The sequence below is a fragment of the Aptenodytes forsteri genome, unplaced genomic scaffold, assembly GCF_000699145.1.
Source record: "Aptenodytes forsteri isolate BGI_AS27 unplaced genomic scaffold, ASM69914v1 Scaffold96, whole genome shotgun sequence".
Taxonomy (NCBI): Eukaryota; Metazoa; Chordata; class Aves; order Sphenisciformes; family Spheniscidae; genus Aptenodytes; species Aptenodytes forsteri.
Genome location: NW_008795029.1, coordinates 5,413,596 through 5,431,535, shown reverse-complemented (window position 1 = coordinate 5,431,535; position 17,940 = coordinate 5,413,596).

Genomic DNA, 17,940 nt, shown 5'->3' with positions numbered 1-17,940 from the left:
ACCGCACCACTCAGCTTGGTGTCATCTGCAAACTTGCTGAGGGTGCACTCGACCCCACTGTCTGTGTCGTTGATGAAGATATTAAACAGTACCGGTCCCAATACGGACCCCTGCGGGACGCCACTCGTCACCAATCTCCATCTGGACATTGAGCTGTTGACCACTACCCTCTGGATGCGACCATCTAACCAATTCCTCACCCACCAGACAGTCCACCCATCAAATCCATACCTCTCCAGTCTAGAGAGAAGGAATTTTTGGGGGACCGTGTCAAAGGCCTTGCAGAGGTCCAGATAGACGACATCTGTAGCCCTTCCTGTGTCCCCTGATGTAGCCACTCCATCACAGAAGGCCACTAGGTTAGTCAGGCAGGAGTTTGTCAGGTTGTACAAAACAATGTAATGTCATTAATTCCAGGGCCTTTGTAAGTTGGTTTTCACTAAAAGAAGACGTATCTCAAAAGAGGCACATCTTTGACCAATTTTTGATAAGAACTGATTTTAGTTACCACTAGAAACATTCTTTGTCTTATTTCTCATGTCTTAGGTTTCTGTTTCCCTTTTCAATCACTTACAATTTTGTTTTGGTTCCATTTTATATGTTAACATTTGAAGTATTTCTATCCATAGTTTTCTATGATAGCAATTTATTTTTATTTTATTTTATTTCATTTTAAAAATATGCAAAAAGTTGGTATGTGCAGTACTGGGACAGAAGCTGAAGAAAATCTTGACCAATATTGTGTATTTTCTTAGGTTAAAAGCAAAATCTTTTCTTCATTTATCTGTATTCAGATTCAAAGTCTTGTGTTTCTCTGCTGTGTAGAACACTTGCATGTTTGTGTTCCCTCTCCAACACTTTTCAGGCATGACAGAGTTGTGTTTCCAGCATTTACCTTGCATAGTAGCTGGAAATTTTCCAGATCCTGTTCTTGTTTTCCTGTGTACAGAATCTTTCATAGAAGCACAGAGTCACCAAATATTTCAGTTTGGAAGGGACCACGGGAGGTCATCTAGTCCAAACCCCTTCTCAGAGGTCCACTCAAATGAGATTACTCTGGGCTGTGTCCAGTTGAGTCTTGAACGCCTCCAAGGATGAAGATCCCATAACCTCTCTGCGTACCTGTTCCAGTATTTGACTACCTTCACGGAAGTTTTTTCCCCTAATATCTATTCAGAATTTTCCATGTTCCAGCTTGTGCCTTTTGTCTCTCATCCTATCACTGTGCGCCTCTGAGAGAGTTTGACTCCATCTTCTCTCTGATCAGGTAGTTGCAGACAGCAATAAAGTCTTCCCTGAGCCGTCTTTTCTGTAGGCTGAGCAGAGCCAGCTGTTTCAGCCTCTTCTCCTATCTCCAGTGCTCCAGCCCCTGACCAGCTTGGTGGTCTCCACTGGACTTGCTCCAGGACATCCATGTCCTTCTTGTACTGGGCAACCCAAAACTGGACACAGTACTGCAGTGCAATCTCACAAGTGCTGAATACAGGAAGCATCACTTCCCTGGTCCGGCTGGCTACTTGCTAATACAGCCAGGGATGTGGCTGGCCTTCTTCACCACAAGGGCACAGTGCTGGCTCATGTTCAGCTTGTTGTCCACCAGGACCCCTGCATCCTTTTGTGCAGAGCTGCTCCCCAGACAGTCGATCCCCAGCCTGCAATGGTGCATGGGGGTTGTTCCATCCCAGATGTAAGTCCTTGCATTTGGTCTTGTTGAACTTCATGGGATTCCAGTCAGCCCATTTCTTCATCCTGTCCAGGTAGGTGAAGGAAGGTTTCCCTTCCAATCTGCAGTCTACAAGAGGATGAAGGAGATCTTTGGCTATTTGTTACTTAGCTACAGAAAGTTTGAAAGGGATCTCGAAGACGTTAACAAGAGTTAGGGTTAGATTTATCATACATAATTTAACCTAGGCATGAAGTCTAACTTATTGCTTATGTGCACTGTACAGACTTTGGGGAGAGCTAGATGCCTCTAGGTGATTCCTCCTATCTTCCCATCCAAAAACGTGTATATTGTCCTCTGGAAACATCTCTTTCGATCTCTTCCTCTCTCCACTAACTGCAGAGGGAAGCTCAATAACAAGCCCCATCATTAGTGTTCGGTAACCTCAGGTCTCACTTATATGGGTCATGCTGGACTTCTAGTAGACTCATTCCATCTGTAGTCAATAAACAGATATTAGGTGTCTGGTACTAGACCCTGCCATTGATCCTACCTCCACCTGCAGAAGAGTTTTAATAGTAGCCTCCTTCTTTTTTTCGCCTCCAACAAGAAGAAAAGATGGGGATGAATGCATTGAGAAGAAAGGACTGTGTGGCTAGCTATTGAGGGAGAGGCAAGTCTTATACAGTGGGGTATTCCTTCTGCTATGTCTGCTTTCGCTTCTGCCAACTGCTTTGATTTAAATTTTCCAAATAACAAGAATTTGATCCTGCTGAAATCTTTATTTCTACTACTTTCTTTCTCTGGAGGAAGCATATCCAATAACATACTGTCCTGACAGCCTAGTAGTGTGTGCAACTACATGACACAAAGAGCTGTGTGGTAAGTAAATCCTGAAGAAACAAGACAAAAGGGTAGGAAATACCACAGGACCATTCCAGCCCAATGTACTGAGCTGGGCATTTCTGGGTGGAGAAGAGAGCACATCCCTTATGGTTACACATTTTGCTGTACTCTGGTTTAATGTGTGCCAGAGAACATACTGCCTGAAAAAAGCCCTTCAGAGTTACCTGACAATTTGCCAGTCAAGTTTGCCTTGAGAGTGCAAAGTATTTACCTAAGGATTCAAGCAAAAGAGGTGTCACAGTCATTGTGCTCTGGGTAGGAGCTGGTTGCATTGCAGGTTTTTTGTGTAACTTCCACCTGTTTGCACAAGCAAGATAGAGACTCTTACTAGTTTAAAAATGTATCCAGCAGTCAACGTTAGAGCTGCCTCCCCCACAGCCCTCTTCTGCAGGCCCCCCAGTCCCACCACCAAAACCCCCTGGTGACACCCCATACAGGGAGCCAGGCACAGCTGCTGTCACGTACTCATCAGTGCCTCCTGTGCTGCACTACGTGGTGGTGTAGGTTGTAGCCCTGCGGATACATTCAAAAAATAATACAATTTTGCTTTAACGCTTCTAAATTAGAGTTACCTCTGGCAGGTATCTTCACATACACGTGCCTGTATACTACTGCTTTCTATTTCTACCCAGATTGCTTTTTCACTGCTAAAACTACATACTAGTCTACCAGTGAATAAATAATAAGTTGCGTATGACTGAGGCTTGACTTTTCCTACCAACACGCTGTCACTGAGGTGAGGCAATGTAATGTGAGTTTCCATTTTCCTACCACTGGATTTCATCACAACCATCTCCATCACAACCTCCAAGAAAACCCCAAAGCCCTACATCTTTGCTATTGTAAGATATATGTTCTTGGACCTATACAGAATTGCTTAATGGATTAGAAAGGGTACATGAACAATCTTTCTCATGAATCTACATGTAGTGAGAATGAAGGAGCAGTATGTAGCCATATTGGATGAGGTGACTGATGGGTGCCTTCCTCAGAGGTAGTGGTATCTTACAACTCATCTGTTTGGTGTATGCAAAGCTGGGCAGTGAGAATGGATTAAATTCCATTTTACACAAATTATATGTAGGTAAACTCCACATGCCTGGATTTCTTCCAACCACAACATGGAAATTCCTGCTTGACTCCAAGGTCTTTTTCTGTTTAATACCTGGTGCAACAAAAAGGGTGACCAGGTTAAACTTTATGTTTTCATTTGCAGTAATCTTATTCATTTTGCTTTGAGCTGCTGGCCGCAGGTTTTTTTCTTACCTGTTTAAATTGTGCTGGAGAAAATGCTGAGAGAACATCTGGCATATCCAATTAGGTTCAGTTCTGAAAGAAATCTCTCCAAGCTATTTTAGAATGGAGCTTATAGGACTTTTAAAGCTCTATTATTTATAAAGCTATACTAGAGTAGGGCTTTATAAAGCTCTGGCTCAGATTCTGAAAACAAAATTGGACTGCAAACTTCTTTTAGATTTTAAAGTGTTAAGAAAATTCTTGCCGCTCACTTCTTCATTGCTGCAAACAGACAAAACCAAGACCAATCCCTTAGCAGCTAATGGAGATCGTAGGCAAAGTTGTCAGTTTCTTTTGGCATTTGCTCTAAAGTCCTGGTTGCAGCTATACTCAGGTACCCTCTTTCAAGTTAAAAGCCAATTACACAAGGTTTGTTAAATTGTTCTTTCACAGAAGAATTACTGACAATATGACAATATGACTTGTAACGCTAAATCCTAAGTGAAGCCAAGCTATCAGGGGGACATAGTTGTCCTTAGGATTGGTGAAAGCATGGTCCCCACATCAAGAGAAGAGCAGACCTTTCTAGATTCAACTTTTGTCCTGTTTAATAGGTTCTTTGAGCATTGTGATGAAAATTCATTGATAGACTTAATTGCATTTTTAAATTGAGGTAAAATTTACAGAGAGGTAAAATTTAAAGAGAGGTAAAATCTTTCTATTTCTTATAATAGATGGATTGATATAGCAGAGATGGCATATTAATTGGGCTACTGCCACACGCATGTAATTCAGCGTATATATTTTATTTCCTTTTAAAAATGTGTAGATAGCTAATACTCCTGCTTTTTCAAACAAGTTGAGAAATAGCAAATCAGCAACTAACTTGTTTGGTTTCATCTTATCCACAGTGACTCTGTGCCTTAGATTCTTGTTCCTCAACCTGCTGTTCTCTTTTCGCTGATGAAAACTATTCACAATCAGCTTCCCTATGGGGCAGTAATGCCAGGTACAGTGAGAAGCAGAAAAGCTGAATGCCATAAAGAACACAGTTGTTGAGCTGTTTCTTAGCTGGGCTGGTAGCCCCTTAATTTTATTAAGAGTATTCATTTTGTAAGCGCAGGGGGACTGAATTTATCAGAGGATAGATTGCTGTAGTCATAGCTGTGTTCAACTTGACCCATGTGTATTCACCCTCCATGTTCATTTGGATTTTTAAAAATGTTTTGGCACCTCCTGGGACTGCCAGGGTGTCTATTTGGGCTGCCTTAGCCACTGATGGGCTTCTGAGTGTCTGTGCCTCAGGGGCATGGAATATGAAATAAAAGAGGTGTTCCAGCATAACTCCCCTCTTACCCCAGTGCCAGAAGAGCTGAGCTGAAAAAGAGCATGGTGCAGTCCTAAAAACAATAACTGTCTACCTGAGGGTTCCCAGAGCTTCTAGCAGAGATGGAGTTTAAAGAGCGTTAACAGCAAAGGGCAACTTTTGGCCCATTTCTCCCCAGAGTGAGGAAGATCACTGTAAGAACTCATCAAAAACAAACATAAAAGCCATGCCCAGGCTTTTCTGTCTGACACTTCGGTACCAGGAAGGTCACACAGGCTGAGCACTGCTGCAGCACAGGGAACATAATTAAAATGTAAAATGACAGCAGACGGTATCATTGTCAGTGGAAAGTTCGTCCGACTGCTGCCTGCAAGTTGCTCTGAATCGCTTCAGAAATGGTGACATCAATGTGAATGCTCCCAGCAGCAAAAACCACTGTGGAAAATGTTTATATCTTTGCTTAATTTCTGACAGTTAATGAGACCTACAGGGAATATTCACAGAGCAAAAAGCACCTTGTTTTGGCTTGTTTGCTTTCTAATGCAGAATATTTATTGGTCTCCAGTCACTCCCTGATGACACTTCCCTCTTTCAATCTTTGGCCTCTGCCATTCCAGATATAAATAAATAAGAAGAGAGAGACTTTGAAAACCACTTTTAAAAACTGCTTTTAAAAACCGTTTCTTTGCATTTCCCCTGTGGGACCTGTTTGCTCCTGTTTGTTAAGTATTTGGAGCTGTTCGCCTTTCCTGATCTCTGGCACAGGAAAGCCAGGGGCTTGGGTCCTGAGCCAGCTTCTCCTGCTTCCATGCAGGAAAGGCTTTAGGTCCGTGGTATCGCTGGTACACCCTGGCACGTACATGGACTGTTGTACCAAGGTGGCATCATGGTGCCTGAGGCGGGATGTCAGGGTGATGGCTCTGCCTCGTAAGCTTATTTGAAAGAAAGACTGTGTTCAACGAAAGGTGATATGGAGAATCCTCCCTGCCGAGCCCCTTGTGCAAACACAGATTAAAGAGGAAGATTTTGTTCTGTAAATAGGTTTGCCCTCTTTTGCTCTCTTCTTGGGACAGACATCTTTCTCAGGCTGCCCTGGCTGTGGCACGTACACACAGACACTATATGTGGCATAAACACTGACACACACAGGGCTACCCAACAAACCGGGGGTCTCACAGGGTAGCATGAGCACCCGTGTGCTCAGAAATAAGGTTGATAGCTCTGAGGAGGCACGCAAGGCTGAACCTCTCCTTGCTCAGCAAGGAGTGAATGCGATAGAAGCCATTTTACTTAGACATCGCATGGTTTCCCTCAGTCAGAGGCCTGACAATGACATGGCAGGTGGTAAATGTACATTGTCTTAAGCTGTCAGTCCACAGATAAACCTGTCAAAAGGCTAAGTGGTATATATGAAATTCTTTTGTCTGCCTACAATACTGCAGCTAGTGAGCACTGGTGCTCAATGTCACTTCCATTGCTTCAGACTAAGAGGAGAAGAACCACTGCATTGCAATGAAGATCATAAATGCTAATGTAGATTATTGGCTTGAACAGTGGGAATATATGCAGAGGTCAATGTGGCTTTATCTGCCTGGTACTAACTTCAATTTTCACAGCTGGTTGTGAAGGCTTGAGCATACAGAAAAATGAGCTGGTATAGCGTTAGTTGGCTTTTAGAATAGATACAGTTAAGCTGCTCAAAAAGGACCGTGTTGGACACAGTCGTATTTTGGTGAGAAAGCAGATGGCTACTTCAATTGGCAAGGATTGTAGGGGAATGGTTGGGAAGTGAGATAAATAGGAGTTACAAGGTTTGGGGTCTTGTCTGAAGGGGGAAAGAGTGTGAGTGGAGGTTACGGTAGGAGGTCAGTACTATATGTGTGTGAAGGCACAACAAAGGGAAAAAAAATCCTTCAATTTTCCCCATTTGTTTGAAATTTTTGTAGTTATCAAATTGAGTTTCATACTTCCTTTTGAATTAGTCCTGCTATGTCTAAATTCACTCCTTAAACTATATTGGTGTGATTCACTGTTTTGTTTATTTTGCAGCTCAGATACTTAGCAAATCTTAAAGAAAACAGTATGATGCTCTAGGGATGCTAGGTCAATATGCCTTCACAGACAAAGCTGTGTGAAGTTTAGCAGTTTCAGCTGGCTAGAATTTCTTGAATCTTTTTTCTTCATTATCTAAATGATTTAAATTAGAAAACAGCTTATTTCCTAATGGAGAATTTCAGAGGAAAGTTCTTTGCAAATTTCACTTTTGACAGATTTAGTTAAAAAGTTGATTGAAACAGTGACAGTATTTTGATTTCAAACCAAAGTCCCGGAGTTTTCATCCCAAGGTTACTCTGTACTAAAATTATTTTTCTGTTTTTAAAGCTCTGCAAAACACTTGGGAGGAAAGACTGAAGTGAGGTTTGAGGTGAAGTGAACATTGTTTGGATTTGGATTGCATCATAAAAGCTTTTCCCATCCTGTAACACCTTCTTCTCCATAGAGAATAGTTTCCTATTCCTCCCAATTGTTACAACCTTTTAAGTTGTATTTGCTTCATAAAATCTTTAGTATAATGTGAAATTCTGCATTCCATCTTTGCAAAATTATTATCCAGAAAGCCAGCATATTCAAGGAAGCACATGCGTTTTAAGCTAAAGAAGTACCTTTCTTTCTGGAGCTATTCCATATCTTTCTTACTTTGGGGGTGCAGGGGAAGGTGAACCTAATTCTTTGAGTACCAAAGAATGCGGAGAAAATCAATGGGAATGGGGCTAATTCTGTGACGCTCAGAGGACATTCAGATCCTATAGGATAAGGCTTTGATACATTTTCCCATCTCCCATTTTGGCAGGTTGCAAAACCTGAAAATCTCCTCAGATAGTCATACTAGATTTTATTCATATTTTGCTGACACTCTTGAGGAAAAGAAGAAATTATTTATAATATAAATAACATAAATTATCTTTCTGAGTGCATTTCCACTTTCAAATGAGAATATTTCTTGCTCCTTTGTATTCAGCAGAGTTACAGATAAAGTAAGAAATGTACAACAAAGCTGCAAAAAGAGCTGCTTTTTGACATGGGAATGCACAGCCTTTCAGGTCTCCAAACACTGTGTGTATTGCAAGAGAAGAAATCTAATCATCTGAACCATTGAATCATGGAATTATTCAGGTTGCAAGAAAGCTTGGGGGGTTGTTAGTCCAGCCACTTGCTCAAAGCAGAGTCAGCTATCTGGTAAGACCAGGTTTGTTAGGACTCAGTTCAATCAGGTCTTGAAAACCTCTAAGGAGAGAGATTTTCAGCCTCTGGCACTCTTTAGGGCATTTCTTCATTGCAAATTGCAGTAGAAATAGCCAAGAAAGCATACAGAAAGCATTGCCATATATCATGGGAAGTGATTATTCCCTTTTACTTAGTGCATGTTGTACCATATCGGCATCCAGTTTTGGGCCCCCAGTGGAAGAAAGATGTTTCTGATCACATTTACAGTTTTATTATTTTATTTCAACTAATTAAATTTATTTTGCTCATCTAGATCAAACAACTTCAGAAATACACTGGGGAAATGGAGCAGAGTTTTGTTTCTTGATGACTGACTTTTTTCTTAAGTTCTATAAACTTAGATACTATAAATAGCTTAGCCTATCAGGTTTGATTTTTATGAGATACTGTTGTCTAAAGGTAATTGGGACTTGTGTGTTCTCCCAGTTGCTCCAAGATGAAGGATTTTTGTTATTGAGGAGACTGGATTTTTCGTTAAGCTGTCAATTCCTGAGCAGAGGTCGTCTTTTCTTGGGATTCTGTTACATAACTGTTGAGTATGCAAACAGTTGGTTTTCCTGTATAAAAAGTCAAATGCCTGTGAAGACACTGACTTTTTGAACAGCTTCTGTAAGATGTTAATGCTGTAAATATTAGAAAGTTGTACGATAGTGCCACCATCCTGGGCTGCATTGGGAAGGGCACTGCCAGCAGATTTAGGGAGGTGATCCTTCCCCTCTACTCAGTACTGGTGAGACACATCTGGAGTTCTGGGTCCAGTTCTGGGCTCCCCAGTAAAAGAAAGATATGGACTTACTGGAGTGAGTCTAGTGAAGGGCCAGTAAGCTGGTTAAGGTACCAAAGCATCTCTGTTATGAGGACAGGCTGAGAGAGCTGGGACTCTTCAGCCTAGAGAAGAGAAGGCTCTGGAAGATCTTGTTCAAGTGTACAAATATCTGAGGGAGGGAGTAAAGCAGTCAGAACCAGACTCTTCTCAGCGATGTCCAGTGACAGGACAAGAGGCAATGGACAAAAATTGAAATACAGGAAATTCCATTTAAACATAAGAAAAACTTTTTTTCTGTGAAGGTTATCAAACACTGGCACAAGCTGCTCTGAGAGGTTCTGGAGTCTCCATCCTTGGAGATATTCAAACTCTTCCTGGTCAGGGTTCAGAGCAACTTGCTTTAGTTGACCCTGCTTTGAGCAGGGGATTGGACTAGACGGTCTCCAGCCCTGCCCTCCAACCTCCACAATTCTGTGATTCTGTATTCAGATTCTTTAACCTAACCCATTATTATAATTTACTATATTTCATATTTGCTATAAAAGAGGCATTTCCTGTGATTGGACTATACTTCTAAGCATTGCTTTATCTATGGATGTTTAGCACATCTATGGATGTGGATCTATGGATGTGATAAACAAGATGAAGCAGTGGTGGCCTGTGCATAAGCTAAAGCCATGAAACTACCTCTATTCAGCAGAACATTTCAGAACAAATCTATCTTCAAACATTGTCCAACATGTTGTATTGAACTGGACTCAAAGAACATAATTTAGAGTAAGAGTGTGGAACTTCCACCGACATTAAGAGTGAAAGATCAAACCCTTGATTATCAGATTGCTACTTTTCAGTTTATGGCATTCTGTCTTGGTTTCAGTCCAACAATAGATTGCTTTAGAAAAACATGACTGACTCAATTTTTTTTTTTTTAATTAAGAGGGGAGTGGAAAAATTAATTTTCCCCTCTAGCATAATAATATTATTTTCGTTGTCTTTTGGCAGCCATAAATGAAAGGCAGCCAAATTTTGAAGATGAAACTTGGTACGTCACTTCCCTGTTGACCTGAGTAAAACTCTCTGAATCGTGGGAAACAGGATTGTGAAATAAATCCACATATGTGCCAGTGAGTTTGTCCAAGAGAAAATTTCTATCTATCTCCTTTTATGTACCTTATTTCTTCTGTAGCTGGACAAAGGAGTTCTTAATGAAGTCTACAAAACAAGACAAGTTTGAGTTTCTTTCTTTAATAGCCATAGAAATACAGTCATGGCTAGATCAGTAATCGTGAGAACTACCACAGCCGCAAAATCATAAATCTCTCATTGTAGCTTTTGCATGAGTTCTTGGTTTTCTCTTTTTTGATTGCTTCTTGTTATAGTTTAAAGTTTCTGTTCAGTTTTAATATAACAGCTTTTGATATTTGTAGGTGGAAACGTATGACTGGGAGGTATCTGGACCATTGCATAGACAAATCTCAATATGACTCATTTATAGCCTTTCACTTTCCAGCAATGAGTTCTGGGCTGTGGGGAAGTTTAAGTATTTCCTGGTGGCTGCTTGCGCTGAGAGCAATGTAAACTCCATACAAGGTGGGGGGGGAGGAAAAAAAAAGGAAAGAAACAAGATCCTGGTTCCTAGGATTAAAAACTACTAAGTGCTGGATTTGCAGCTGAACTTTCATCCTGAGTATGCCACTGATCTCCCCCAGCCTCAGCTCTGCTCAGAACAGCTAACAGCCAGGCATCTAAGGCAGTTTGGCAAGTGACATACTGAAGTACAATGTTAGAAGTGGACTCAGGCTGGTCTTCCGGGCACTACCAGTACAGAAAAGGAGGCCCTGGCATTTTATGAAAGGATGACCAATGCCTTCTTTCAAACAGTCAGACACATAGACCAGGAATCCTGTTCTTACACATGTGCCTGCCTGCAGCCTGGACTCGGGTGCATGCATCAGCGTGTAAAACCTAGGAGATTTTTCTGGCTGTGGTAGCTCCTGGCTTTGTATCCGACTGATGTGATACCATGTGAGACCCAGGACTTGGCTTAGAGCCAGCTATAGCCAGGTAGCCAGGGGTTTGCTATTAATCTATTCGGCACAGCAGTAATGATGGCATAAGAAATCACAAGTCATAGAAACATACAATCATAGAATAGTTTGGGCTGGAAGGGACCTCTAAAGGTCATCTAATCCAATCCCCTGCTGTGGGCAGGGACATCTTCAACTAGATCAGGTTGCTCAGAGCCCCGTCCAACCTGGCCTTGAATGTTTCCAGGGACGGGGCATCCACCACCTCTCTGGGCAACCTGTGCCAGTGTCTCACCACCCTCAGTGTAAAAAATTTCTTCCTTATATCTAGTCTAAATCTCCCCGCCTCTAGTTTAAAGCCATTCCCCCTTGTCCTGTTGCAACAGGCCCTGCTAAAAAGTTTGCCACCATCTTTTTTATAAGCCCCCTTTAAGTACTGATAGGCTGCAATAAGGTCTCTGCGGAGCCTTCTCTTCTCCAGGCTGAACAACCCCAACTCTCTCAGTCTTTCTTCATAGGAGAGGTGTTCCAGCCCTCTGATCATTTTCGTGGCCCTCCTCTGGACCCGCTCCAACAGGTCCGTGTCTTTCCTATGCTGAGGGCTCCAGAGCTGGACGCAGTCCTCCAGGTGGGGCCTCCCCAGAGCAGAGTAGAGGGGCAGAATCCCCTCCCTCGACCTGCTGGCCACGCTGCTTTTGATGCAGCCCAGGGTACGATTGGCCTTCTGGGCTGCGAGCGCACATTGCTGGCTCATGTCCAGCTTTTCACCCACCAGTACTCCCAAGTCCTTCTTGGCAGGGCTGCTCTCAATCCCTTCATCCCCCAGCCTGTATTGATAGCGGGGGTTGCCCTGACCCAGGTGCAGGACCTTGCAAGTTCTTCTAGAGGATCTTGTCTTTATTTTTATTTTGGATTTCTTTGGATTCTTCCTTTCTCTATACCGAGATTCTACCTCTAGCCGTCACCACACCTTGAGACTGAGTGGATGCTGTCAGACTGCTGAGAGCAAGTAGCTCAGGTCACCAAGCTTTTCATTTAAGAAATCAGTGAGCCCTTTAAATCTTCAACCATAAGAGACCTGTCTGTCTCCTTATTTTTTATATGCATGTATGTTTATATGTATGTATAGACCTACATATATACAAAATATGTGTATCTACAATTTCCTTCAATATTCTAATAAAATTCTGGATGCCTAAATAGTATGTGCTACTATTATATAAGTGGAAATTGCTGACCCCAAAGTTTCCAGGGTTTTATTCTTCTATTAACAACCAGATATTCTACAGTCCTAGAATGTAGTGTATAAATATTATTAGTGTGTAAATAGTTTATAAACCTTATTAGTCTTTTATGTCCTCATTTATGCAAACATTTAAATATAACCTCAAGTCTGCTACCTTAAATGAGACTTGCAACATTGGCCTGAAAAAAAGCTTCCCTGAATCGGTACCACAGCAATTTAAATTATCACCACATTTATATTTTAAATCCTTCTCCTCTGATTCTTTTTTCATGGGCTTTGTAGTAGCAAGTAAAATGTGACTTATACCTTGCAAGTCTGTTCTTATCTCAAAGCGTCTATCAGCAGAGATGGAAACATCCTTCACATTTGGATCAATCTATAAATTTTAAGGGTAAGTCCTCCCCTTTTAGGAAACGAAGATTTTGAGTATGTCCATAAAATTTTTGTGAGCTGGAACCCCTGCCCCTTCAGATTAACTAATGAGATCTGGCCCACATCCTTTAGGCTGGGGCTGAATCCTCAGGGGGAGCGAGTGGAGCTTGGTGGGAGCTTGGTGTTCAAGAGCTGGTATGAACACAGCATGGGTAGCTAGGGTACCAGGACCTAAGACTGAAATAGGGATCAAGCCAAACTGATGGTGTATATGCACCCTCTGATGGTTGTTTCAATGCACTGTTTAATTTGTATTTTTTAGAGAGAAAGGACAATAAGAGAGCTGCGGTAGTGACTACTTACTCTCTCTTTATTCTAACTTTGAAAATTTAAATTAATTTAAACTATATTAACTTTTTTCTTTCAAGTGTGAATTCAATGTACTGCCGCTATTGCTGACTAGCTGTAGGTGGGGACAGACTTTCCCAGAGTTATATGTCTGTTAGTGTTTATCTTAATTCATTCTGGAAAGAAAAGGTCAGAAAAGGAGAGAATCCAGCCTAGAGGAGTGGAATTGATTTGGAATGGCAACATGAAATGTTGTGATAGGAAAAGTGCTAAAAACAGCAAAAACAGCTAAAAGGGTTGAGGCATTTGTAAAAGTATAATGTGCAAAGTGTGAAAGGAGACAAAAGAAACCGTGGCTGGCTGGTTCCTGTCACGGTGCTTTTATGGTCACCCGTGTCTGTGTTGTACGCTGGTTGTGACCCCGCCACAGTATCATCACAGTACCTGGCACTCGCAACATTCCTTCTGGTGGGGCAGGGTTTTGTCTTGATGACCTCAGCTGTTAGTTTCTTTCTGTCTACCAATACACGTCATTTTTACATGTGGTTTTTTTATTCTGGGATGTTCTAGATTGAGAACAGTAATTTCTTTAGTAAAAATTTGTTAAAATAAGGAAATTAATGTTTCCTTTATAAACTTGCTCTATAAAATGAATCTACTATTACCTGATATGGGTGTCCTGAGTTCAATTTTCCTGTTAGTTTTGATAAAAAATAAACAAATTCTGCTTGCTTGTTTTTGTTGACTAAAATATTTAAGAACTTCAGTGCTAAAAGTTACACTGAAGATAGTCATTAATAATCATAGCCTGCAAGCCCACAAATCTGCAAAATATTTGCCTCTGTGTTTAAGACAAAGAAATATTTACTCTGCAAATAGTGTGTCAGAATAGTATTCAACAGCTGATTAAACACACAATCAAATAAAAGTGTTATAATGCTTCCAAGACCCTTAGCTTGCCACTGAAGAACAGCAATTTCCAGGCATACATCTGCAGCCATTATAAAAGTCATTCTCCACAGTCATCTTTCTGAATAGTCTGGTTTGCTTATAGAAAGCACATATTCAGTGTCTGTAGTTCTAAAGTGCAGGTGCAGAAGCAGAGAAACACATGAGAAGTAAATCAAAACGATCTCTCCAGCTCTCTGAGTGGAGGGCTAGCTCTATTTTGAATACAATTACTGCATCCAAATTGCTACTCCAGCTGTTGGGACTCACCTGAGGAGTGATGTCTTTTATGAGACCCTTCACCAGTCTTGCAGTATGTCCTCTGTCTTGTAGTGCTTTCACTCAGGAGTTTCTAGCAGACAGCACTTAGTTTCTATGCCATATCAGGACTTCCCTAAGCTTGGGAAAGCTAATGCAAAAATAACATTGCTAGACCAAAATGCTCACCTGAGTTCAGCCCTTAGATAATGAGTTAAAGATGTTTGCTCATATCCCCACTGGAAGCCAAAGCACTGTTATGTCTCCTTCCTGCATGGAAAACCTGCAGCTTCTTCTGCCCTCTCCTCTGTGGTCTTGCTTGGTAACTCCCACGTAGCTGGTTTCAGCTTGTGGCGATGGCCATCTTCTTTAGGAAATGCATCTTATTTCTTCCATGTCTCCATGTCAGCTGGGAACAGGTACCTGGTGGGGAAACACTCTGTATGAGTTAGGATTGCAAGATGTGTAAAACTGTTTATATGCTGGTATGTAACATGGAGTTGGTATGTAAAACGGAGTTTTGGAAAGGGCAAGTCTGTTCAATGAATCAAGCAGATAATCAGGATAAATTGACGCTCATGATCTGTAGATATGCAGACTCCCTCTCTTGAGGGAAGGGGGTGGGGTGGGAGTGGTGGGCTGTTTATATGCATTTAGCCTGGCAAATACATAGTAATTTTAATTAGTTAAATAAGCAATACAGGAATTGTAAGCATTTTCTACACACTATGAAAATTCACTTTTGGGGAGTCACCACAAGTCAGCTAAAAAATGGAAATTTGTTAAAGTAAGTTGATGGCAGATCAAGACCCCCGGTGTCCTTCATGGTGTAGCTCATCACAGAATCACAGAACGGCTGAGGCTGGAAGGGACCTCTGGAGGTCATCTAATCCAACCCCCCTGCTCCAGCAGGGTCACCTACAGCCAGTGGCCCAAGACTATGTCAAGACATCCTTTGAATATCTCCAGGGATGGAGACTCCACAACCTCCCCGAGCAACTTGTGCCAGGGCTCAGTCCCCCTCACAGGGAAAAAGTGTTTCCTGATGTTCAGAGGGAACCTCCTGTGTTTCAGTTTGTATCCATTGCCTCTGGTCCTGTCACTGGGCACCACTGGAAAGAGCCTGGCTGCATCCTCTTTATACCTTCCCTTCAGGTAGTTGCATACATTTAAAAGATCCCCTTGAGCTTTCTCTTCTCCAGGCTGAACAGTCCCAGCTCTCTCAGCCTGTCCTCATAGGAGAGATGCTGCAGTCCCTTCGTCATCTTAGTAGCCGTTCACTGTACTCTCTCCAGTATGTCCATGTCTCTCTTGTACTGGGGAGCCCAGAACTGGACCCAGCACTCCAGGTGTGGCCTCACCAGTGCTGAGTAGAGGGGAAGGATCACCCCCCTCGACCTGCTGGCAATACTTTGTCTAATGCAGCCCAGGATACCATTTGGCTCCTTTGTGGCAAGGGCACATGGCTGGCTCATGTTCAACTTGGTGTCCACCAGGACATCCAGGTCCTTTTCTGCAAATCTGCTTTCCAGCAGTGGGTGGCCCCCAGCATATAGTGGTGCCTGGGGTTGTTCCTCCCCAGGTAAATGGCAGATGTAATGTAGATACACTAACCCTTTTATATGTATTCTTTTCTATTTCAGCTGCATCCATCTTTTTTTGAATGAATGTCATTATCCTGCGGGTGTTTCAGACAAAGAAGAAAATAACTCTGTGAGTCACAGCAGAGATCTCATCCGGCTGCTCCATGGGAAAGGCCTCCAGCTTCAGGCTGTGCCTCAGTGACTGGCCCAGAGAACAGGGAGAGGCTTGAGCACCAAAGAAGAGCGCTGGACTGATGGGTATAAAATGCATGACAGCTTATCAACATGCAACTAGTCTAAGAGTTTTGGAAATCAACTGCATTTTGAAAGGGGAATAATGTGTAATCCAAATTAAGATATTTATTATACACTAACAGGAATGAACAACAGAATCACACATAGTCTGTTGGAGCATTCTCCATTCTGCATCTCCTAAGTTTTACTTGGCTTCAAGCAAATGTGCAGCATGAAATACGCTATAGCATACTATTGACTGCAGCGTGATCCACCTGGGAAGTAGCGGTTAGTTCTGGACCATGCTCAACCTGTGTCACTGAAGCCTGGATTTGTTGTGGCCAGCAGTAATGCCAAAACCATTAGGAAACTCCAGTAACCTTGTCAAAGATTGGCACTTACACATTACCTTCATGTGTTGCTTCAGAAATTCCTGTGCAGAAGCTTGGATGCTAGCCCATATTAACCACAGTCGCTGGGGACAGAAGGTGAGCTCTCTGAGCACTGGGCTTAGCTGCACAAGGAGGCAGTTTGTCAGCACGTTGTATATCACAGGAGGATTCAGCTCCTGGGGACATATATGAGGCACACTGCATCAGGACAAGTCTAGTGCAGAGGTGGGCTGGCAGAGGTTTTTGTCCTCTCTTGATAAAATGCAGTTGTCAATTAATTAACATTTTAAATTAACAATTTTTACTAATTTGTGTCTTCTGTTCCACAAAGACAGGACCCTTTATTTATTCCTTCTATTGCTACTGTAACTATTTAATTTATGTAGTTTACTGATTCAGTCACAGCGTGTCATTCATTGCAAATAAAAATCTCTTTTCCTCTCACATTTTATTATCAATCATTTCCTGCCAGCAGGGGTCACACGACGACCGCAGCTTCCCATCGCCGCTGCTGCCCCAGTCACTGATGCCAGCACATCACTTCTGGGTAAAAGGCACTTGGAAATTCCTCTCAGAGTTATGGAAAAGAAAGCTGGGAATGACCGTCTTATCACATAAATATTTTCTGGGAAAGATCCCATCATATCTGTAGCTTTTTTTTTTTTTTTGAAGCTCAAATATTTTTTTTAATGGTCATATTGCTAATATTAAGTGTTGTAATAGTTCAGATAAACATACCCATTCTGCACTTCACTGTGTGTGCAGGCTGTTATTGCTCTCCCAGAGTTAAACTTGACTCACCAATCTCTGCTACAAATGAGTATAAAACTTCTAGGAAAGGAAAAAAGAAGCAGTTTACTGTTGGAACCCCACTAGGAAAAGCAAATTGACAGTCAGGAATTGAAATAAAAACATTACTATTTTAGGCTTTCATATCTGATATGCCTGTTAGAATTGTCTCCTTAGCGAATTTTGCTTCAAGGTAAAAAAGTCAGTAATGAAGACAGAGCAGCTAAAGAAAGAAAGGCTGTTAGAGCATTTGAAAAAAACACTAGTGGGATGTAGTGAGAAACTTTTAGCTCACTTGTGCATAGCATTGGTATTTCGACTGCAAAAAACCTAAGGATTCCACTGAGGGACCAGGGCTGCCTTGCACTAGGCACTGTGCACACAAATACCAGAGGGACAGGTTTTTTCCAAGACAACCAGAATCCTGGATGGATAGATAGATACAGTGACTAAAAAATCTATTTCCTGTCACTGTTAGCTATTTAGCAGACTCATAGCTGCCTCTCTTACAAAGATAGCTGAATGCTGATACCCCTGGATGTTACCTGCAGGCTGACTAA